The 26,313-nt window shown below is 37.7% G+C and overlaps 1 long non-coding RNA gene across 1 annotated transcript; it reads right to left on the bottom strand.

The window, feature by feature from the left end:
• Positions 1 to 21,397: 21,397 nt before the first annotated feature.
• Positions 21,398 to 23,953, bottom strand: LOC112451381. The gene is made up of 3 exons (XR_003040202.2): positions 23,798 to 23,953; positions 23,445 to 23,712; positions 21,398 to 21,737 (listed from the first exon to the last, which is right to left on the bottom strand). It is a non-coding gene; the product is annotated as an uncharacterized LOC112451381 (long non-coding RNA).
• Positions 23,954 to 26,313: the final 2,360 nt, after the last annotated feature.

Below are 26,313 nucleotides of genomic sequence, written 5' to 3'. Positions count from 1 at the left end.
GGGTGTTGTACAGTTCTTGGAGGGGTGGGAGAGAGGTGCCTGTGATCTTCTCTGCTGTTCTCACGATGCGTTGGAGGGACCTGCGGCAGGTCGCTGTGCAGGCGCCGTACCACACCGTGATGCAGCATGACAGGACGCTCTCGATCGTGCCCCTGTAGAACGTGCACATGATGGGGGCTGTTGCTCCGGCTCTACGAAGTTTCCGTAGGAAGTACAGGCGTTGATGAGCCCTCTTGGCCAGTGATGCTGTGTTGGTGGTCCAGGAGAGATCTTCTGACACGTGCACACCCAGGAATTTAATAATAAGGAGAGAATAAGGAGATGATATGATGCTCTAATCCAGCCGCAGTTTACTCTGAACTTCAAACAAAATGTTCATTTATTATGAAACAAACTTTTTTAAATGCAGTTCCCTATGTTCTTACAATTTTTCTTTTAACACAAAATCAGTCTTTGGACTGTAATAAGAAACGGTCCAATACTTTTTTTTTGAAAAGCTCTGCGGACGTGTCTTCAGTTTCCCACGAAAAATTACCTTCCTGAATGAAACCAATTTTATTTTCTAATCAGATCATGTTTGTCAGTAATAGTCAGGTATTAACAAGAATGTGGTTCATGTCATGAAATGGATCCATCTGCATTCATGTTCTCACTCATTTTATTGTAAAGACTTTTTCTGTGCGTTGTCTGGAAGTTTGTGTTTAAAGCTTTTCATTTAGGTATATTTTTTAACATTCAACATGGTTCCTTTCAAATCTTCAGTAAACGTTTAGTGTACATATGTTTATATGTTGAATAATGGCTGATGTGTTCCATGGTTGTGAAAGTAATCAACAGATTTTGTAAAAATGTTTATATTTATATCTTCAGATATGTGAAATGTCCTATGGTGGTCACTGATAAATGATTTAACTTGTTTGTTACTCTGATACTCCAATTTTTAGTTATTATTTCTTTCTTCTTAACACCATCTTGATAAAAATCCTTCCCTTTGGACTCAGCTGAAAGGCTCATTTTCTTGCTGAAATTATCTGTGGATAAACATGTTTTTTTGTTTCCCTGCAGCCACATATGTATTTATGTAATCTGTATTTTGTGTGTACATTGTTTGTGCTGCTGTTCTTATCTACTTGCTGTTCTGTCCATGGCATTCATATAAAACACGTTTCAAAACCTCATGGTTCTTTTTTCTTTTTCTGGTGAAATAAGTTGACTTCAACCTGTAATCTTTCTGTATTCGGGGTTACTAGGAGGCAAATGGATGTTTTCCTGCAACATCTACATTTAAGGGTTTTCTAAGAGCAGATGGGGATCATTAGGGAAAAAAGATCCTGGTACATAGATGTGCTCTCAGACTCAGACATGAATAGATACATCTTTGGATGTTTTGATTGAAATGATTTGCATGTAATTTTCTGTCTGTAGGAACTGAAAAATATATCAATGAAATTGCTCTGCAGGTACACCGTTCGAGATGCTTACAGGAAAATGGTCCTTCTTGCTTTCATCATGCTGCCCTGTTGACAAAATGGCCCTAAAATAAGTTTAGGTTTTCCTTTTTTGTTTGTCAGTCAACTGGAACAAGGCTCTGACCTTGATCACACATCCTACAGCTTGACATTTGACCAGGAGGATTCATTCAGTGCTTTATTACGTGATCGTTCGCAATCTCTGCACAAAGCTTTGCACGTTCCTGGTGTGGGTTGGACTCCAGCAGGGTTGTGCCTCGTCACCAGTCCTGTTTGTGGCATTCATAGACAGAGAAGATGGGTAGCTCAGGGTCTCATCTTCCTCAGATTTGGGGGCAAGTCTTTGTCTCAAGCGGAGGAGTTCAAGTAACTCAGAGTTTTGAGTGATGGTAGAATGAAGCGAGATAGACCAATAGACTGGGGCCTCATTCTCAGCAAAGAGGGCATTGCTCCAGTCTGTTGTGGTGAAAAAAAGAGCTCTTAATGTACTAGTCCATCTACAATTCAACCCTCACCTATGGTCATGAGTTATGGATCATGACTGAAAATATGAGATTTAAGTGTCTGAAATGAGCCTTCTTTGAGCTCAGCCTTAGAAAGGAGTTGTGGAGCTTCGCCATCTGAGGGAGCACAGAGTAGGGTTGCGGCTCCAATGCATCAAAAGAAGTCAGCTGAAGTGGTTTGCACATCTGATGAGGATGTCTACTGGCCTGGAAATGGTTTGGGAACCCCCAGGAGGACCTGCAAAGTATAGGGAGTAGTGTAGTTGTGGTCCATGAGTGCTGCATGACCTTAAGGGTCCTAATTAGTTTCACTGACTGCACTTGTTAGGGTGTAGATTAGGCATATCCAGACATATCCTTATCTTAGTCTTTAGTGATGCTTTAGTGGGTTTAAAACAAATGTATTAGTTTAGTAAACAGTCTTAGTTTAATGCTGCTGCCTACAAGGGTCATAAAAGCTTAGTAATATCAGCAACTCAGAAACACAACCCCTGGCAAACAGAAAGAATAATACAAAATAATACTGAAAAACTAACTTAATTTACCCTATTCACCTCAACATACCCCGAAGAATTGTCATATTCCTTCAACTGCCTTTTTCAAAGATCACGTAGAGGAAAATATGTACAGTACTTCCTTGTAATTTGCATTTTTAAAACAAATTCCGTAACGAGTGTAAATATGCAACTCGTTCTGCAGCTCAAAGAGAGTGTTTGGAGAACTTAAAGTAGGGGTGTCCAATCCAGGTCCTGGAGGGCCGCTGTCCTGCAGGTTTTAGATATTTCTCTGCTTTGACACACCTGATCAGAATGACTGAATGATTAACAGGCTTCTGCAGAACTTGAAGACCTACTGAAGAGCAGGGAAACATCTAAAACATGCAGGATAGTGGCCTTCCAGGACCAGGATTGGACACCACTGACTTAAAGGGTTGTAGCAGCTGACTAACTGACAGGACAGAGACCCAGCTGATGAGCTGTCAGGTGTAGCAGTGGAAAGGATTTTAAACTCCTTTGAGGAGCTAATTTATCCCACAATGTTGCCGAAGATGCTGGTTGTTTCCATTCTCTGTGTCTAAACCTGGAGCAAGCAACAGCAAAATGGAGCTTAAAAAAGACAAAAAAAACAAACAGATAGACCAAGGAGGATGCTAAAACATCAGGAAAGAAAACATAAAGCTATAGTTCAGGTCTTTTGAAGTGGGGTTCTGTGGAAAGGTTATGAACAATTAATATCCTACCTGCTGTAGATATATTGAATATTGAATATATATTGAATTTGGACAGCTTCACTTTGGAGAAACAGATTCATCCTGACTACTGACTAGTTCCAGCAGGACCAAGGACAAAGTGCATTACTTCCATCCTAAAACAACTCAAATCTCAAAAATCTTTTTAGCAGTTCATGTAAATGTTATTGTATGTTTTTCAGTCTTATTTAATGTGTCAACATGATTCCTTGCAAGCGCAAATGGTGGCAGCAACAGCAACTACACATAAGAATCAGGAGCACTGCCTGTATCATAATATTTCTGCTGGAATAACACTAAAATAGCCACCTTCCTATGGAGGGTGACTGAGCTCAGCTTTAGGGTGAGGAGCTCTGTCATCCCCAACTTGACCTCAGATAAGAGGAAAACAAAAGATCGCTGGATGTTTCTGAGCATATGAGACAATTAAGTTTTAAACCTTCCATTGAAATAATTAACATGTAGAAGTCTGCCTGACAACATCCTCAGTCCAGGTAGCAGTGCCACACCAAAGCCAAGCACCGCCTGGGATAGGGCCTGCTTTCCTTTTCTGAGTCTTTGAGCGGTTTATGGAAAGAACCATGAAACCAACCAAGTGTTTCTTCATGGCCTCTTTAAATTCTTCCCATGCCCAAGTTTTTGCTTCTGCAACCACAGAAGCTGCAGTCCTTCTGGTTATTTGGTAGCTGCCAGCTGTTTCAGGAGTTCTCTGGGACAGCCAAGCCCTCAAAGCCTCCTTTTTCAACTTGATGGCCTCAGTGAGCACTGGTGTCCACCAACAAGTCGTTCTGGCTGCAGCTCCCAGAAGTCGCATCAGCAAGAGACCCTGAACATGGCCTATTTGTATTCCATGCCCCCATTCTCACTCAGTCATATGAAAAAGTCTTCCGAAGGTGTGAGGTGAAGTAATGACAGTGATGTTCCCAGGTCACCCTTATTTGGGTTTACCAGGTCTGTCCAGCAGTTTCCCCCACAACCAGGTCCAACTCTCCACCAGGTGGTGACAGCTCTGCCCTCTCTTTTCCCAAATGTCCAAGACATAGGGCAGCAGGTCAACCATCAACCTTTGGCCTAAGGTGGCCTGGTACCAAGTACACCTAAAGACCACCCTATGCTTCCTCAAATATGGTGTTTGTTATAAACAGCCCACGCTTGGCGCAGAAATCCAATAACAGAACACTACTAGGGTTCAGATCAGGGAAGTTGTTCCCACCCAATCACAGAAATACGAAACATGTCATACAAACCACATAGCATTTAAAAAAAAAATCTTAAAAATCTTCTTCAAAACTGTCTATGGTGTTCAGAGTCCTAATTTACATAAATGCTTCCACACCTTCAGATGGTTTTCATCTACTGAGGCAATTTAAAACACACACGACATGAAAGAAACACAAGTGGGCCATTTGGGGGATGTGAAGAACATTGCATGAAAATAAAAATAGCTTTCAAGACTGTGCTTGTCATTAAGTTCAAACTGAGCCGAGTATACAAAGCATTACAAAATGAGGAACAAAACAAGCCTGTGCCCAGGATGTATTCATTAGCATATGGTAGATTGTTAAACCAAAAATCTATTGAGATTTAAAACATGTCACTTTTCTATTAGATATGCCAGTAATATTGGACGTTTCAAGGACTGGATGATATATCACGTGCAAGAAAAACAATAAAGCTGTGGTTAATAAACAGCGTCACAAAGGTGTTTGAACCCACTGTTTGGAGTTTCACATGAAAACTACAACAACAGTTCAAATAAATGATGTGCGCAGCCTCAGTGTAATGAAAGTAAAGCAGGACTGTGAGTTCATGAGGGCTGCTGCTCCCAAGAACAGGATCAGTCTGTGTTATTGCTGCACTTCAGGGATGTTTCCATTTATCAGACAAGCTATTAGGCCTAAATGAGGTCTGCAGTGACTCTGAGACACAACCCTAAAGGAATAATTCAGCCATTTTGATGTGGTGTTCTGTGTAAAAGTTAAGAACAATTAGCTTTTTATTCCAGCTTAACATACAATATTAATCATTAGGACAATGAAAACGCAGTAATCACAGATAAGGGAGAGAGAAGAACAAAACAAAAATTAAGCTAGTGTTTCCCCAGCCCACCCTTAACACACCCCGATCTAGGTCCAATCACAAGACAAACATTTAGCAGAGATCGAGTCCTTGTAAGTACACACAGTAAGACAACATGCACTCACACATCCACCCATCCACACACATTCCAAAACAGACAGGAAATAAGAAATAATGATAATAGTAATAATAATCATAATAATGATAAATAAAAAATAAATAAAAAATACAATAATTGAAAAAAAGATTCTAATAATGAAAATATTTAGATAAAGGAATAATTACAGAAATGGATGAAAATAAAAGGGCCTACAGCTAGTCTAATTTGCCTCTGTGTCAGGGAGCAAAGTGATGGTGCCTACTAAAGATAGAAAATGTTTCTAAGTCTCCATAAATTTGCTGGAAGAGCCTTTAAGTGAAAATCTGAGTAACAATTAGCTTTTTAAACTTGGGATGTTCCAATCAAGAGTTTTTGCTCCAGATACCAATTTAAGTCTTAAGTATTTGCCTTTACTCGAGTCTCAAATTGATACTTGCATTTTATCACAGCAGAGACTTGCACCCATCATACCATAAGTATATTGTAGCTATTAAAAGTATTGAAATCATGTGTTTGAAACCTCATCAGCTCTAATCCGCAGGAAAGAAAACCTGTGTTCATGTTGTTCTTACAGCTGTTATTTGGGATCCACAAGGAAAAAATGCCATGTATTTTGTTTAACATTCACTTATCACAGCTTGTAAAAAATTGAAATGCAAAAGTCTGTGCAGCATAGCACATTTTTAGAGTTTCCTCAAAATGCGTTGCTTAGCTGTGGGTAATCTCAACCAAGTGTTTGGATTTGAAATGTCTAATTAAATTGATTATAAACTCCAAAATTGCATATGTTAGAAAGTATCTACAGAACTGTTCTCATTTACTTCTTAAAAATACTTTCCTACTGCAAACATGTTGGCATGATACACCACAGCATTTAACAGCAGCCGTTTTATTGCACGGCTGAAGTAAAATAATAGACAGACGTTCAACAACAGTGATCAGGACACAAAAGTGGTCAGCTATGCTGATACCAATCAGAAAAAAATGCATTGATAGGGACCTGGATCTGATACTTGAGATCAGCTTGGGACATCCCTTTTTTGGATGGAATCAATTTGGAGGAAATAAAGTTTAATACTAACAAGAGTGATAAACTAACAGCTAGACCAGAAGGAGCTAAAAAATCTCCAGAATCTAAAAGCAGTTCATGCAATCACTGTTTCATAGATACCTGCTGTCAGATTTGCAATACATGTATTTCTTTTTACCTAGAATTCTGAAGTAATTTTTATGCAAGTGCACTTAGTGGCAGCAGCAGTGAGCTGTAGCACTTTGAGTGCAACCTGGGTTCAACCTGGGCAGGAATGTATTTATGTCACAATATGTATGTAGAAAACAACAGCGTAATGCATAAATGATGGCATTGTAAAGGTTTATAAAACAGCGTTAACATAAACCGCTATAAAAATTGAAACAGAATTTGTTTTAAGATGGAAAAATCCCCTTTGGGAGTGGGTTTGCAGATTGTGCACTCAACCCTCTCCATATAGGGAGATTAGAGTGAGAGGGTGGAGAGTTTCAGTTTCAGATAAATGTGCACATATCGCCCGACCTCACCCGGACCATGGTGACCATCACACCAGGTAGGGAGGGCCCATCAGAGACTGTACTTCCTTAGGAAGGTAAAACAAGTGCAGCACCTGCTTACAAACTTGTAGCGGTCAGTTATCGAGAGCGTCCTGAACCTGAAACTGCACCATGTGGTTTTCCAGCGGCACACAGGAAGGACCTGCAGAGGGTGGTGAGGGCAGCAGAACGCATCACTGGATCATCACTGCCTGCACTCACAAACATTTACATGAACAGACTGAAAGAGAAACCCAGTGTTATTTCAAAGGACAAATTACACCAGGGGTCCTCAATCCGTATGTACAATATGTACTATTTTAAACCACGCTGCATATATAAATGTTTTATTTATAAATGTTTACTAACTAGTTACACTATGCCTTGTTGTTTTGTTGTTTTATTTCTTGTAACTATTACTGCCAAGCTGGAGTTCAAAACTGTGGTTCATCGTTTTTATGGCAATGACAATAAACGATTCTGACTGGATGATGCATTACTAGCTCGTCAGGCCTGTCAGACTTAACCTCTACCACTTCTAAACTGAAATTGTTCAAAAAGTCATCCACAATGGGTGAGATGTTAATTGTGGATAACTTTTACATAGGACACCACTTCAAAACAACTGAAATATTCCTTTAAGGATAGAAAATTCAAGATAGGTATTTATGTTTTGTTCAGATAAAAAAACTTTAAAAAATATATTGACACTTATTACATTGACATTACTGAACAACATTACCAGCAGGAACAAGTGACCAGAAATATTTGTAATACAGAAAAGTAATTCCGGCACTTTTGATGTGTCACCCAAATTAAAATGTTCTTTTTTTTTATTCCTCTGAGCAAATATTCTTCAGAGAGCATCAACTCAAAAACTACAACATCACACAACTCTATCAGCTTGTTTGAGGCCAGCTAGGTCTTTAAATAAGTCTCTCAGGTAACCTTTCAGATTTACAGCCTGAAGTTCCCTCACACCCAGAGCTTAGATTAAAATTCTCTGCTTCCCCATCTTATCTCCAGTCACAGCAGCTATATGTGAAATGCAATAGGAAATAGGACTCACTACTCACGTTTTATTAAATTTTTTCCAATTTGATGCTGTAAATTCCACTTGTTAACCAATAGGCTTGAACATCAGCCAGCCTCAGAGGATGCGAGATTCCAGTTTATAGACTTTAATTTTGAAGGAACAGTTATCGCCACCTTTTATATACCTTTAATTTTTACAATCATTTTCCAAAGTGACAATTTTATGGGAGTAAAACTTAATAACGTCAAGCAGAATAAATACTTTTCACAGGCACTGGCATAGACGGCAGCAATAATCCATGGTGGACAGAGAGCTGCAGTGTTTCATCCAGTTCTTGGAACTGACCACCATGAGACGACTATCACCATCTTCCACACCCTGTTGGTTTCTCCTTTCAGCTTTGAAGTAGAGCGCTCTTCCCTGCGTGAGCCGGCGTTTAGAGTAATGGGAGTTCCAGCAGCGATGTGCAGGGACACAGGAGGAGAGGGGAAGAAGAAACACAAAGACAGACGGGGGATGGAATTGAAGATTGTTTGCTGCAGTGATGAGGCCAAGCTGAGAATCTGTAATGAACACAACTTCCATTACCAACCTCAGTGTCCTCTAAGTCTAAAATGAATCCAATTTAAACTCACTTTAGAAACCAGAGTCTAACCGTACCATGCACCATCAACAGTGTTTTACGCTTCTGAAGCTCGCTACATCTAATGACACTCGATTTGGCCACTGAATAGAATAAATAGAATTGATTAAACAATCCCAAGAAAGCACATATGTCAGTTTTTAAATAAGACGGGTTTTATAATATTTTTTCTTGCCATTAATAGATTATTTTTTACAAATCTATTAGGTGCGTTGATGCTCAATTAAAAGATGCTAAATCTATTAAACCGTTTGATAACTGTTCAGACAGCTCACTGTCAGTTTTAATGTGAGCAGATGTAAAAGCTGATCTTGGCTGCATGCAAGAGAAAATAAATGATCAGTCCAAAACCAGCACAGAGATGATGAACCACACTTTGATATAAATTTTGTCAGAACCAGAGCTGTGGCACGGCATATCAATCAGGACCAACACTGTGATGAACTCCAAATGAGATTGATATGCTTGTATTGACTTAATTTATCTTTTTTTGTGTGTGTGTGGTCTGCCTACAATACTCGCAAACCTTTTGTGAAACAAATTTAGGTGCACTGACCTTAAATGTCTGATGCGAAAACAATTAAAGGTACTCATCGCAAAGTTACAAAGACTGGTCCAAAAACGAAAAAAAAAAAAAAATCATAAAGTAAGAAACAACATATGCACAATTTTTTATATTGATAATTAATGTGTTTTTTTAATTTAAACTTTGTGAGCAAAAATTGTGACCAGCTGCCAACTAACACATGCATTTGTACACACAACAGCCAAAGTGACTGAAAACAGGTCAACAATGTGGAAGAGCTGTTTGGGAAGGAGAAACCAGACAATTTTGATGTACTGGTACGCTCAGATTTGTTGAGTAAAGTACTTTGTTTACGCGGAGTACTATCATCATCTCATAATTGCATGTCTGTGGATCTGGGAAACTACTGGAGTAAACGTTAACAAACTGAACCTTTTTATGTTTGATTTCATAGTTTGCAATGAGTACATTTAAACTCTCAATTTTAGAGTCACTTCCATAAGATCTTTTCTTCTGCTGACCCTGTTTATCTGAACAACAAAGACACTGTATGATAATTTCAGAAAAGTACCACAAAAGACATGGCAGCATTTCAGAACACAAAATACATCATTTAGAATAAAAGTTTTATTAGAAAAAACAATATGGTTAGAGTAATAAAGTCTGGCTGAAGACTGAGAAAGGATGACCATATCCCTCTGTCATATAATCTATTCACTGGTGTTGCTGGAGTTGGGAGATGTCTGAGAAATGTCTAAGATGGCCCGAAGGACCAAGATGAGAAAACTGGAACACGTGGGTCTGACCAAAGACAGTCTGAAAGAAAAAGTGACAGAATTGCAATTCTATATATATATATAAAAACCCTGGGCTAAAAAGCTCAGAGGAAGCGTATGAAATATGATTGGATGTTAGCAGTGATTTCGAAAATGTGGATGGATTTATGTCGACAGGGTGAAAAGTGAAAGTGATTAACAGAACAGATTTGCAGGAATGGTCCATGTTTATTTACAGAATGCATGTTTTTAGGATTTGGTCCAGATTTGCTGACATGTCTGTTAAACTGCTGACACTGAATTGAACATATTTATTTGTGTATAATATGTATAAACAATATGTAAGTTGTATTTGTTGTAGTCTGCACTTTTTGGTGTCTGTTTCGGGTTTTTCTGTTTTCCCTGGCCCCTGCTGCCCTGCTCCCTTTTCACACCTATGTTAGATTTCGCTAATCACTCCCTGATTATTTAAGCACCTCTCCCTCAGTCATGGTTGTCAGTTTCTCTGTTAAGCTCCCAGGGTTTTTTCTCGTGGTTTTTGGTCGTCTGGATTTTTGTCTAAGTTTTATTTTTTTTTACATTAAAGTCTTCAAGTGACTCTGCTGCTGTTTTGGTCCTTTGGCCTTGACGACTTCATGACAGTATTTCATTTGAACAACAATGTGATTTATGTGCCACAAAAACAGACTACAGAGCTAAAAAAATAAGAGTTTTATTTGTGGAGCTATGACAACCCAAACAGCAGACATGTACTGAAAGATTTTAAATGACACCCAGTTTTTCTGTATCTTTATGGGACAGGATGTTCTGAATTTTATAAATATTGCATGGGTGGAAGAATGATGGAGAAAACTACTTATTTTAGTCAAAAATAATACACCAACATTCCTACATTAATACTGGAGGACAAATTAATCCTGTTCAAATTAAGATAAAGGCTATCATGTTTATTACTAAAGTGGTAAAGTCTTGTCTGAATTTAAAAGCAGAAAAATTAACTTTTATCTGGAGTTTTATGTCTCTGGGACATGTTTGCAATCTAAGTAATTGATTGGATTAGTCAGGCTTTATGAATACATATAACTGAGTATCATCAGCATAACTAATGATACTCAGCTAGAGCTTGGCAAAGACTGCAAGAAGCCACATCATTAGGTGCCGAAACAGCTTCAGTGCTCCTTGGCATCGAGTCCACGAGTTTCTGAAACTTCCAAGAAGGATCAAACAGAAGTCTTCAGAAAGAGATATCTTTATTTATAAATCTGATGATTACAGAGAAAATTATTTACAAGTTTAAAACCTCCCACAGATATTTAACCTTGAGTAGATCCGATGACTGAAAAACATAAATAAAAGTATGATCCATATAATCTTTATTCACCAAACCCCTTCATTGACTCTTATTGTATAACTGTAGATATTATCTACTAAGGGACTGAGCATCATTTATGTTAGGACTGAGAGGAGACAATGACTTGTGAAACAGTAAGCTGTATGCCAGTCATATTTAAAATCTAATGGTCTGGTAATAACAGAGTCTGATTATCAGGGTGACAGCCAGCACTGAGGCTGAACTAAACTGCTCTTGAAAGAAGCAGCAGGCAGAGGCTGGGATTGAAAGCACACCTGCTGCATGTAAATGAACAGAATGAGCCCTATGGAGCACAGCTTCTGTATCACTGATCCAAACATCAAATGAACACATTTAATGCTAAGGAACTGTGGATGCAAAAGCATACCATGTTAGGAGTAATTGCCGAAGAACATTTTATATTGTGGATGAAAAGGGTATTATGACTCCATGCAAATAAGAGAATTTCTGTTTGACTACTATATCGTAAACTTTTTTTACTTCTGGACTAGGGAATCGAGCAAACACATTCGTGAAAACCCTCTTCAGCTGATTGGTTCTGGGGTTTGTGCACACTTGAATCATGGACGCTTCCTGGAAGCACAAATCAAGAGCCCCCATGTAGATTTAAAGACCCTGTTTTTCATTTTAGTTCTGCCATACCTTCTCCAGACTTTTTGTACCCTGTTGAACTTGTCTCTCGCGAGTCCACCATTATTTCAAATATATCTTATCACAGAACTCATATTGAAAATGTGCTGCCAATAAGTCACTGCTATATTTCTGTGGTGTACACTTTACACATGCATTCCAGTGTGACCCTTGCCTGGCATATAGTGCAGGTTACATCCAATGCAAAAAAAATGCAATACAAAATAGGCTACTTTACGTCTCATAAGGGGAAATCTGTTTTAAATTCTAAGCAGCTGCTCCCACAAAAAAAAAAAAAAAAAAGAAACAACAAAATAAAACCAAAACCAACAATGCAGTCTTACAGCAACCTGTGACTACACTGTGAAATCCCTGGTGTCATTTAGCTAAAAGACAGTCTCTCCATGTGCCAGCACTCTAAAAGTAAGGGTTATAGGTTTAGATAACTTGGCTTTTCTCTTGGAATCTAATTAAACACCATCTATCAGGTCGCCAGTGGTTGCTAGAACATGCCATGGAGTGTCACTTACATAATATTCACAAAAAGAATGAGAGAATGAGTACAATTTCACCTGCTGACCTGAAATATGACAAGAACATCCTTATATACCTCACAGAAGAAATCTGACAGACCTTGAGGTGTGTGTGTGTGTGTGTGTGGAGGGGTGGGGGGTTTACAGTAGCAATAACTTAACATGCTCCAAAAATGCCATGGATGTTAAAGATAGCATTTCAGAGCGTGGGGACAGTGTATGAATAATTTAGTGATGGCTGATTGGCAGTGAGTAATAGTGCCAATGCTGTTCTTGTAAACACATTACAAGATTTCCTCCAGTGTCATGTTTTTGGGGACATGTTTCTGACTTTCTATCTGAGATGATGGTCTTATTTTGATTTTATAAACATTGTTTTTGTCAGGTTTGGTGGATTGGTTGGATTGAATCCAAATGCAGACAGACTCAAAGCTCCAAAAGAAAACTAATTTATTTACAACAATAAACAAAAGAACCTTCAAAATCCAGGGTTGCAAAGACATGGGGACAAGACACAATGAAAAGCAGACAGCACATAAAAGTGACACAAGGAACCAGTGGGGAAGTGAAGGAGATGAACTGGTTTTAAAGGCTGAGGGTGATTTGTAAGTGAACACAGGGGACTGACTAGAAACGAGGAACAGGTGTGGGTGGTTGAGGCAGGCTGACAGGTACTGAGCAGAGGAAAGGTGAATAGTGACAGGGCACAGACGAAGCAAAAACTACACGAGAACTTAACTGAACATAGAATGAACAAGAAATAAAACAGAAACACAAAATAAACTTAAAGACAGACAAATCCTGACAGTTTCCAGTTTCAAATTCATGCACACATCAGCACACACACACACACACACAAACGAGCTTTGGTTCCCTGTCAAGATAGTGTGACTTTTTTGTTGTCATCATAAGCTGCATCACATCCATGCAGCTTCATTCTTCACATCTGTGAAGGACTCCTTGCCATTTTATGATAAGTAGGGGGTATTCATGGTGTTGGACTGCCTGATGTACTCGTCAGATATAGAACAGGTGAATCAGTGGGAGTTGGACAGAGGGAAACAGTCACTGGACTAAAACTGAAACAGTTACTTGTTAAAATAAAGCTTATTTTAGTTAACTCTACTTGTCTGCTGTGCTTCTCATTGTGTTAAATCCATTTGAGGCTGTGGGTCGTAACAAGTCAGTGAACTGTATTTCTGCCAGAAACAGACTTGTTTGCCTCAGCTCACAGAAAAGAACCTTCTTTTTTGGCTCCTGAACAGCTCCTTAAAGAGAAACCTCAAAACAGCTGACTCAAAAGTGGCTCTTTGGGAGCTGAGTCATAGCTTTTGGATCCATTACTAATTTCTGCATCTGTGTCCGCATTTTGGGTTCATATTCAGCATAAATCAGAATCTTTCTGGAGTAACATTTTAATGAGTGTATAATTTTGTTTATGAGTCCACTTTCAGAATGGAAAAATTAAAGATATATTAAGTGTTTACCTGCCATGCAGACAGCAAATATAAATTAGCCAGTGGCTAAATTTAGTGCAAACATATGAGATTTTTTATGAGATTGTTAAATGAACATTGTTTAGTTTTGACAAATAAACTGATACAAACTAAACTCAGTAAGTTTGCCATTCTTTTTTATTCATTTATTTATTTATTTAAATTTTTTTTTTTTTTTGGGGGGGGGCACTTTTTATCACTTTGCAAATGATTGCAAAGTGGTCCAATGATTACCTTTATCCTGTGATGAAACATTCATAATTTGTACGCATTATAGTACTTCAGAGATAGAGTGTAATATTAACGTTGGTGTTACTGTTTTGTATTCAAAACATTGACAGCTCAAATGTTAACCTAAGGGAGATTTTTGACTGACATGTTTGACTCTTCACCACTATTCTTCAAGACATCAAATGACAGAATATTTCTCAAAGGCAGACGTTTCCTCTAGTTCAGCGGTGCCCAATCCTGGTCCTGGAGGGCCACTATCCCGCATGTTTTAGTTGTTTCCCTGCTCTGCAGCAGGTCTTAAGGTTCTGCAGAAGCCTGTTAATCAGTCAGTCATTCAAACCAGATGTGTCACAGGAGAAAAATACCTAAAACATGCAGGATAGTGGCCCTCAAGGACCAGGATTGGACACCCCTGCTCTAGTTGAAGTCCAGAAACACTTAGGATCAGTGTCTCAGTGAATTAAAGCTGTTTGGTTGGCACATGGGTCACTAAACACTGAATTAGGAAGATAATTTAAATGAGTTCTCCAAAATAGATGTACAAATAAATCTTGAAAGACAACTACTGACTCTGAATTGTGGAACAAAAATAGATTACCATTGGTGGAAAATGTGATTGAGGTCCAGCAGTAGGCAGTTATGACCTTGCTTTGTCTGAGTTTGAACCTTTGAAGACTTGACAGTTTTTTTTTGTTTTTTTTTTTGCAGTCACATACCCCATTCCTACAAGATCAGCATCAAAGGAGGTGGATAATAACATATTCATCATGCTTCCCTGTCTGTAAGCTTATTCTAATGGACAGCATTTCATTTGTTACAGGTTAAAGAAGACAGGATCTAAGTAAGGCGCCATGGCAGCTCAGTGGTTAGAGCTGTCGTCTCCCAGTGAGTGGGCCGCAGGATTGACTTTCTGTGTGGAGTTTACATTTTCTCCCTGTGCATGTGTGGGTTTACTCTGGGTTTCTTCCCACAGACCAAAAACATGCATGTTAAATTTATCGGTAACTCTAAATTGTCCCTCAGTATGACAATAGTTGCTTGTCTTTATGTGTCCTCTATGTGTGAGGGACATACGGCCTGTCCAGGGAGTATGCACCAGCTCCATGGAAAGGAGAAATTAGTAAAGAAAAATGGAATCTGGAAAGATAATATAAATAGAATTAAAGGCCTTGCATTACTTTCATGCCAAACTAAAAGAATTACAGCCATCTTGTTCATGCCCTTTAAGTGGCACTCTGCCCAGTCTCATGCAATATTGCGAGATGTCACAAAATGTGATAGTGCTCATAGAATGGACTGAGGAATTTACAGAATTTAGCTCAATATCTGTAAAACTGACTAAGTTGACTCATGTTGATTAGCTGTGGTGGCCATCATGATTTGGGGTGACTTCAAAAAGTAATCAGTTGTTAAAGTAAATTCAGTGATTACTTTCCCAGAGTTTCAATAAAATTCATCCAGTGGTTCATGAGATATTTTGCTAACAGACAGATATGCAGGGTGGACACCAACAGTTCATGGCAAAGTTTAAAGCAATTGCATATTTGTAGTGCTCATAGTATATATTTTGGATAATGTTCATCTACTACCACACTAAAAGTTTAGCACATCTGTAAGAGTGGCTGAGTTAGAGCCATTTTTGGATTTGATAGTGTTGCTTAGCTATGGCAGCCACCTTGAATGGAGATGACTCCAACAGTTAATTAGTTGTTGTCTAATGATCCTTTTTCAGAGTTTATTAAAATTTGTTCACTGGTTCATGAGATATTTTGCTAATGCTATAAACAAAATAACACACACACACACACACACACACACACACACACACACACACACACACACACACACACACACACACACACACACACACACACACACACACACACACACACACACATAGACAAAATCATTACTGGCTTTTGCCTTCAGCAGTGGGTGATAAATATGTAAAAACAATAATAAATAATAAAGCACTTAAAAAAAATTACATTACACTACATAATACAACCTGGTCCACAAATAAGACATGTGTAAATACTCAGTAAGTACTACCACCCCTCATTTTAAACATCAGCTGACATTTTAGTGCAGTTTGGGTTGACTATAAAGTTAGAAAAATTAATGACAGATATTTTAATAAAACAGGAAACTTGTAGTTTGTTTTTTTATGATCAATCACAAAAACGTCTCCTATTGACAACAAACAAAATGAATCAAACAAAAGGTTAATTTCTTTCACTAAAGACAGAATGTAGAAATGTATTTAGGAGAAAACAAATTATTTGACCTGACTAACACAAATTTTTGCATTTATCTTACATTAACATTAGCATAAATGAGCTTTTAAGGCCATTAAACTACTGTTTGCCACTTCTAATTTATTGTCTCTAAAACTTTACACTCGTTCATACTTCATATGAATAATTGAAATGAAGGTTATGTATAGCCACAGATGAATTTAAAAGAAGTCAGCTTGACTAATGAAGCTGTCATTAAGTCCTTTGTCTGCCGACTCCAGAAACACAGGAAGCATGAGAACAAGCCAAACTAAGCTCGGGAAATCGATGGGCAGCTTTTGAAGCCAGTGCCTTATCTTTCAAGCCAGTAATTCTGTGCCAGTGAGTAGTCTCTGAACACACCCTGTGGAAGTCAATAAAAACACAATCAAGAAAGACGTTGCATCTGTTAAGATAAAAAAAAAAGACAGCTTGATAATGTCATAAAACACCACAGATATCAAATCAATGGAGACTGAAAGAAAAATAATGACAAAACAGCCACCAAAGTCAGGCACAGGAAGATTAGTCTGCAGAAAATAGCCAGTAGATGTTTCTAACAATCCTTCTGATGGTTCTCAGCATTGAGTCATGGTTAATATTAGTGTCTGGAGATTTACTGTTTTAAATCCAAACTAATCCCCTTACATGTGCATGAAAGTTTAGGTATTCATCAACTTCTCTTTGTTTAAATCTTAGCATTAATACTGTTAGGCTTATATAAAGATGAATCACAGCAGAACATTTGATTGGAGCAGATTTTCCTGACATCATCCACAGAAAATCTAGTGAAAATCTAAAATCTACTGAAATCTAGACCTACTGATAAATACCTGATTTTTAATTTTCCTCTCTCAGTAAAAAAAATCCACATCAAAATGATGTACAGTAAAATAGCGTTTTAGTTGATTTTGGGCCGTAGAAGGAAATTTAAAAAAATTTAAGAGTCAAATTTTCCAGCCAAGCTAACATCTGACAAATCCTTCTCCCAAAATTCACCTTTTTTAGCTAAGTTGAAATTTTGTAAGTCTGCGTTAATGATACACAAGAAAAATACCAAGAATTTCATTCATCATCTGATGTTTTACTTCTGATTAGCGAGATAGCTGTGAAATTGAATCTTCACTCTGATCAAAGCACACTTGATTTTCCTGGAATTTTTAAAAGAATTAAATAAAGTGATATTTTATGCCTTTTAGGACTTATATTCAAAATATTAGCTGATTTATTACATCAGCACACACTTTTCTAACACCAGTGAAATTTGGGGTTCATTTAAAAAAGGCCACCAGTGGTGATTTGTTTGACTGAGTAAAGTTTTCTGATAATTAATAAATGAAAATTAACTAATGAATAATTATCCTAAACACTGAATGAGGGAACACTCGCATTAAACAAGAGCTGAAGAAATCATATTATATATGATTTTCAGTTTTGAATTTCAATGCTTTTAAATTGTCAAAAACAAAGATATTCTAAATAGTTCCTAAAAACCAAACACTTTGCTTTCTCTGCAGGATGTGAGGCAACCATCTTTCTCATTATATGTAGTCTAAGAAGTTAGAGACACACAGAGATGATTGACAGATTTTTCATGGCAGCCACAGACTTGATTCAAAGAAACCTTACTATTTCTTCAGGCGCATGAACTGCTTTTTGAACATTTTGAAGCTGCTAAGAGGCTATTTGGCCCCCTGGATAGAAAAGAGTTAGAGGTTTTAAATTGGCCTCTTAAAGCTAAATGGCTGTGGGTGCACATTAAATAGACATGTTGTAAATAATCACTTTATATTAAGCCGTCCGCCACACAGACATACATCCTTTTCCATCCTCTTTTCCTTCTTGATCATAAATGAAAAATCCAACATATCAACAGAAGAACTTTTAAGCAAAATTAAAACAATAATCATAAAACAGGAAACTACTGAAACGGGACATTTGGATGAGGGCAGGGAATATCACACTCTCTGAGTGCTGCTATACAAGCTAGCCTAGTTAAAGTATTTGTATGTATGTACCACCAGCAGATTGAGGAAGGGGCTGATATCAACAAAGTGCTGGACTGAAGGACAGCTGGGCTAAGATACTGTTGGACAAACAGGTGATGGCTAATCAACCGGACATTGTGGTGATAGATAAAATACAGAAGAAAGCAGTGCTGATAGATGTAGCAGTCCCAAGTGACTGTAACATCAGGAAGAAGGAGAATGGAGAAACACCAGGGGCTGAAAGAGGAAATAGAGAAGTTGTGGAAAGTCAAGTCCTCAGTGGTGCCAGTGGTCATCGGAGCACTCTGTGCTGTGACCCCCAAAACTGGAACAGTGGCTCCAACAGATCCCAGGAACAACCTCAGAGATCTCTGTCCAGAAGAGCGCAGTCCTAGGAACAGCTAAGATACTGAAGAGAAAACCCTCAAGCTCCCAGGCCTCTGGTAGAGGACCTGAGCTGGAACTGCTTCTGCACTTAAAGGTCACTTTAGCCATGTCTGCTTACATTTCTGCTTCTATTAGTTTTAGGTATGTACAGGACAGATCCCCCCTGAAATAATCATTGTAAAGATATTCCCCTTGTAAACGTTTCTATAGATACAAGAATACAATCAAGTTTTTGTCTTTCATACGGTATAAATAGATCATCAGATGTTAACCACAAGACTGCTGCTGTTCACCAGACTGAGATTAGCAGAAGATTTAACATGTTTTATTGGTCCTCAAAATTAATAAAACCCCCCTTTTGAATATGCTGGTGTAGATTCTCAGTCATCCAGGCTATGATAAATTCAAAAACGGTTAAAAGACAAAAACAACTGGACTTCTATTCTGTAGTTGAAGACGTTTCGCTTCTCATCCGAGGAGCTTTCTCAATTCAGAAATAGAGAGTGTGGAGTTGAGCTTTTAAAGCTGAGATGTGATGTAAGATGGATTCACATGCAGATTGTTTTCACTCTCCTAACAATAGAGGCTCATAAGGGTCCTTGTTCATCTGACTCACTGATGGGCCACTCTGGTTACATGAATGCAGGTGTTGATTGGAGTGAAAATTATGTTTTTAAAAGCTGAAATCTGAGACCTCCTCCTCTGTTTATTGTTGGTTTCTCCCTTTTGACATAGATGCTTCCCCCCCCCCCCCTCTTTTTTTTAACTTAGACAAAGACATCTGATATCTGAGGGCAAAATGAAAACATCAGCTGTCAAAACCCTAGATGTGCACACGATACAATTGCATTTTATTAGTTTTATTAATTCATTGTTAGAAATGGCATTTATTTATTTATTGTAGTTTTAATGTAGATATAGTCTGGCAAAGTTTCTTAATTTGTCAATGTTATGTTTTTCTGCAAATGTTAAAATACACTGATTCCAGTATTTCATTTAATTTTGTTTTAGAAAGAAGAACAGTGCCCTCTAGTGGAATAAGCTTGCCAACATAACACATTGCTAATTTTTAGCCCTCAAAAGGTTTGACAAAGGTTCTTGCTTTTTATTTATCTTGTAACATCTGTTGTTCAGTAAATTATACTAAGTAAACAAAGAGGAACACTCATCCTGAATTGTATTACTAAACTGAAGATAAAGGAAAACTAATTATAAACTTATAAAAAAGAAAAGCGTTCCATAATCACTGCAACTATTGAAGACTTTTGGAGCTTCACTCTTTGCAATGTTGCTCCTTGTCCAGAAGATGACAGTGTTGTACTTTAAAACAATAAAGAGCTGTGGCTTTAGATGCTGACGAATGGTGACAATCACTCTGACTGAAGCAGCGCATAGTTGTTATGTTCAGCTCCTGAAAACATCAATGTGTTGCCTTGAAGTTTTCATGAGCATCTTTAACTCATACAAGAACCATATCTGTTGGTTGCATTTTGCATTTTCCCTTTTGAGTTGAAATAATATATGTTGTAACCAGTTGTTTATGAATTTAGTTTAATAAAGTAGTTTAATGTGCATCTGCTACAAGCCCTGCTATGAAAATATAAAAATTAACTCACTTATCAGAATTGTACAGATGTTATTAGACCTTTGGGATACAGTCTTGTGTTATGTAAGGGGAAATCCAAAGCAATAATCCAAAACAACAGACTTCTTGACAGTTCAGTGTATCTGGACCTCAGCAAGAGGTTCTGGGCTGATCGATCGCTCTGTCTTTGTTGTGCCCCGTGCCTATCTACCATCAATCAGTCGGTACGAGACACCTTTCAAGGTTGGAGCCCCAGAGTTTAGTACGAGGTGCGATTTAGCACTTTGTCAGCAAGCAGTTGCAGCAAATGGTCTCTTTCAGATATGGTTTTATTCATCTGAAATTGCTGACTGTAGGTGGCAAATAAAGTGAAGTTTTTCAGCAACACCAGAGTCGTCTAAGGCAGTATGAACTGTGGTCAGGATACAGAAGCTCAGAATAATCAGCTCCTAGGATTGGGCAGATGAGGATTTTTGCTGCAGCCAGCATGTAGTGTGTGTGTGTGTGTGTGAGTGAGAGAGAGACAGGGAGAGACACACATATTTCCCTCCAGATCATTCCCAGTGCTGCTTTTAGCCAGCTCAAAACGTTGGTGAAGAAAGTTGTCCTAATTTTTTGCTGACTTAGCCAAGTGTGCAGGATTTGTCTCCAAATACACTCAAAACTGGCACAAAACCGTCTCACTTAGCACATATGTCTTTGTGGAGGACGCAGTGAAGAAAATTTAACTAATCCATGAATCTTTTTTTTATATTTTGTTCTCTTAAAATGAAAAAATGCCAACCACTGCATACCCAATACCATTATCAATGAAATAATTTTTGCAGGTCGGACTTGATTTCTGCTTTCTAAAAGTTTTATAACTGATTTCACAACCACTGGCACAGTCATCCTGCAGCACAGTGACAAGCAGTTTCCTTAAGTTGCCTTGGCTGTTTCGGTGGGCAGGCACTGGCTATGAAAAACACTTTTTGGTCTTCCTGCTTTACGTGGCTCCAAGGTGAGAAGATCCTTTGTGACTCTCTTGTCATCACTCATTAATTTTCAGTTGACAATCATTGTTAACCCTCCTGAAGCCCTCGTAACTGAAGAGCGGTAGAGAACCCGCCTTCGGGTCCATTTGACCCAAAGGCCTTGACTGGAACACTGACCACCGACTCTCAATGGGCTCTGAGTCTTAATCTGCCTCCTTGCCTGGTTCTGTGGAGGTCTGATCGGCCCCTGAAGTGCCCCAGAAGACGAAGTGAGGACAGTCCCCACACAGCTTCTGATCCGACGAGGCACCTTTGACTCTGTGTAATGAGAGAGAAAAGAAGAAGCAGTTTAGGTCTGATTATCATAATTTAGGCTGATGCAAGTATGATAAACAACCTTCATTTCCAATCTGATGTTTCATCAAAGTTAACCTGACAAGGTGGCAGAATTCTTAACATCCTCTGACCAAATCCCAAAGTGAACTATTTACTAAAATAGTTGAAATGTTTAATTTCTTTGAGTATATACTTTTAAGAACATAGTTTTAATCAAACATTCTGTTCAAAAGATTTTTCTCTTTAAGATAATCTTATAATCAAAGCCTTACTTTAGATCATCTAGACTTATTGTTATTCCAGAGTACAATCTTATTAAATCATTGTTCAATCGTTGTTAAATCATATTCAAGTTATTAATTAACGGTCATTCTTCAGAATATTATTCCCTAAATCCTTAGTGTTAGAATTTTTTGTTGTTGTGTTGTCCTAATTGTTCAGTGTTGATTTTATCTGATTTAGTTTGTAATAAAATCTTAAAAGAAAAATTTCAGTTTTCTCCTGATTGGTATGAATATTATAACAGTTCCCGGAAATTAATAGATTCATCCTAAGATGTTGAGTTGAGTAATGATAAGCGTGAATAGATTATGTAATCTAATGATTGAATTCTTATAAAGTAAAATCAGTCTGTTATTGGTTGATATCCAACCCGGTGCCCCCTGCTTTAATGAGAGCTTAAATATTAAATGTCACCCTTTTTTCACATACATCTGAATGTACAGGCCTATAATTTCAATCACAAGAACAAAGGCTAAATTCACACTCAGGGAAAAGTTTTTTCCATATTCGACCTATAATTGACTTTTTTATGACAGTGTGAATGTGACAAATGCGATTTTTTTCTAATCTGACCCAGGTCTTTTTCATATGTGGCACTAAATCAGATCCATATATATTGTCTATAAAAGTGACTTCAGTCTGAACAGTCATGTCACATTTCATCCAACTTTTAGAGGTATGTGGCTCAGTCAGTATATTGATATTATTGATACCAGTGTCCTACAGTTTAAAGCTTGAACTCCACAAGTCTTAAGCTATACAAAAGTCCTGTTGCTTTGTCTTTTTTCTGGTTCATTTTTACTTTTTAGATTTGTCTTGTTCTGGATGATTGAAATTCTAAACTGACATATGATACCAATGTCGGTGTCAGATCATATTGATACTAGTGTGATGGGATCAATACTTGAGTTTATTTCTACTTTCAGTAAGGTGCTCCCGTTCCAGAAGCACAATTCTGCACCTAAGTAGATGGGAAGCGGCAAGCTTAATTGTAAACACCAGACCAAACAACTACGTCAAATAATAATTTAGTTAGCTCTGATTCAGAACATGCTAACATATGTAACATCAGATTTCTTAACACAAACACAGAGTGCTGCATGGGACATCACGTCTTCTTCTGTTCATGTGGGTTACACTTGAATCTAATGGTGGTCACATTTAAATTATAACAAGAAACTGTCATATTGGTATCAACACTACGAACCCACATGCAGAACACAACTCAGGAAGCAAAGCTCAGTTAAGTGGTTTATTTACAAATATAAGATTTCCTAGGTTGGTTTTCAAAACAACAGAGTGGACAGCGACAAACAGGAAGCCAGGACGTCTGGGAACAACAACAACCGATCGAGAGGTGAGTTCAGGGACTGTAGGAATTTTCCAGTGCTCTAGCACTATGCTTACTTGGGGAGGAGAAACAACAACGGTGCTGCTAGGAGGGAGGAGCTGGAGATGGTGATCGTGCTGCGGTGGAGGGCGGACAGGTAGTAGGATCCTGACGTCGTCACGGAGAGAGCGGGCGGACTGCCAGCTAGCGTTTCCAGACTCTGAGGAGTCTCTTGGGTTCCACGGAGGAAAGGTGAGTGGTGGTCTTGGGCACCAACAGGTACCGTTTCCACGGCGTCACAAGGAAAACTCGGGACTGCAGCCAGACTAGTAGTTGCAGGAGCAGCTGGGAAAAAACAATCCAAACAGATAGCGTTAGTACAAATCCAACAGGGAGATCAACTAGATCACTGGGGGGGGCTCAGGGTTACCATAACTGGCTAACACTCAAGCGTTGGTATGCTGGCAGTCGCCGACTTTTGTAGTCCTGCTGACGAGAAGATTAGGAACCGGTGTGACGGTGACATCAGCACTCCAGTCCACCTATCCTAGCCTCCATGGTGCCATCTAGTGGTGATGGCAAAAGAAAAAACAACCCCAAATATCCCAGATCCTAACAGAAACATGCAAAAAAAATTGGATCTGAGCAAAAAATGAGAATTGAGCATTAAGACCTGCAGTGTGACTGTTGCCTAAGTGAGGAAAATGTTTTTACTGGACCTATGAGAATGTGTTACAGATACAACGAGTAACACAAAATATAAAAATACTCCTTAATAACTAACAGTCAGGAAGATTATTTCTGGTGACCAGCAGGTCTACTGAGTAAGAAAACAGGTTGTTTGCTGTTTATTTGTTTATTCATTTGTTTATTAAGATCCCCGTTAGCTGCAGTAGAACTACAGCTAATCTTTTTGGGATCCAAAAGAATTATATTTACATAAAAGAAAAATCTGTACATTTACTTTAAACAAAACAAAATCAAAAAAAGATGTTTACACTTTCCCTTTACACAACCTATTGCAATTATTATTTATACATTCTGCAAGATTATACATATCATGTGACCATACATATACATACACTCATGCTTACATAGATGTTTATATATACATGAGTATGTATGTACATATACATACATGCAAACATATTCATACACCTGTTCACATACATACATATATATCCACCTACAACTATATAATGTTCCAACACTTCATGCACACTATATGTAAACATACGATCACTGTTTAGATAGATGTTTTTTTATTAATATTTCAAATTGATGTATGTTAGTAGTGAGTTTGATATATTTAATTAGTGAATTCCATTCAATTATACCTCTATACAAGACAGTGCGTTTGATGGCATTAGATCTTGCTTTAGGTATGGTAAAGTTTCCTACAACTACATGAATATCATATATTCATGACTCTCTACACTAAAGGAAAGGTTTTTAAATAAAATAAAAGGTGATTTTAAGACAGATATGTTTCTAATAACAATAATCAGTGAGTACAACAATCTGTCTTTGACCAGTAACCGGTTCAGCTTTATGTGCACTGAGATGATATTAGTCCTATAATCACACTTCAGTATTGTGCATGCAGCTCTGTTTTGTATACATTGTAGTTTGTTTAACATGTCCCCAGAAGCATTTGACCAAACTCCTGGGCAATAATCAAGATGTGATAATATTAATGATTGAATTGCAATTTTTAAGATACTTAAATTCATAAAACTTGCGTGTCTTCTTATAATTGATATACCTCTACCCATCTATGCAATCATGTTATTAATGTGTTTTTTCCAAAACAATTTGTTATCAATGATCAATCCTAGAAGTTTGGTCTCAGACACCTGGTCTATAGTGCTGTCATACATTTCAATATTTAATACTGGATTACCATCAGTATTGTAATTTGACCCTACAATCATACATTTAGTTTTGGGTATATCGTGAACCATCTTATTTGCTTTAATCCAGTCTGTCACTGTCAGGGACTTTTAATTCCCTATTTAAAATTGTATCTAATTCCTTATGAGTTGATGCTGATGTATATATATATAGGTAAATCATCTGCATACATTATTATGTTACCTCTATCTAATACATATGGTAAATCATTTGTGAAAATATTGATTAATAGAGGACCAAGACAATTCCCTTGAGGCACTCGAAGGTGTAAATCTGGTTTCAGAGTAACTTCCATTAAAGAACACTGTTTGTGTCCTATTTGATAGATGGCTGTAAAACCAATTAAGTACAGATTGCTCAAAGCCATAACAGGAAAGTTTTTTTTTAGTAATAAACTATGATCAACTATGTCAAAAGAAGCTTAGAAATCTAGAAATACAACACCAACTATATTTTTCTTTTTAATTTCTCTAAGCCAATCATCAGACATGCAAGTCAATGCTGCTGCTGTAGAGCGAGCCTTTCTATATACATGTTGGGAGTTGCAAATTATGTAATTGGTGGATAAATAGTTATTAATTTGTATTAATAACAAATATCAAATTGCTTAAATATACAATTGTTTCAATCATTTTTTCCCAGCACAGGTAAAAAACTTATAGGGCAACTATTAGAGCCAGAAAAGGGCGGTTGCTCGTTTTTCGGCAGTGGCATTATTTTCACCTGCTTTCAAGCTGGAGGACAAATACCATACGTGAAACTTAAATTAATGATATGAGCCAACGCAGGACCAATTTCATCTGCAACCAGTTTGAGTAGCCTACTGTCAATGCCATCTACACCTGGTGGTTTATCTTTACACATTTTCAGAAAACTCTTTACCTTATTTATGCTCACATTTACTCATTTGGACTTGAAACTTTTGTTATATATGATTTAATTTCTAATTAATAAATGAGATATATCATCACTTAAATTTGACTTATTTTCTCCTAATCCTTCTAATTTTCTAATAAAATAAACATTTAAATA

The sequence above is a fragment of the Kryptolebias marmoratus genome, linkage group LG4, assembly GCF_001649575.2.
Source record: "Kryptolebias marmoratus isolate JLee-2015 linkage group LG4, ASM164957v2, whole genome shotgun sequence".
Classification (NCBI taxonomy): domain Eukaryota; kingdom Metazoa; phylum Chordata; class Actinopteri; order Cyprinodontiformes; family Rivulidae; genus Kryptolebias; species Kryptolebias marmoratus.
The sequence above is the reverse complement of the archived record's forward strand: the minus strand, read 5'-3'. Positions and strand labels throughout refer to the sequence as shown.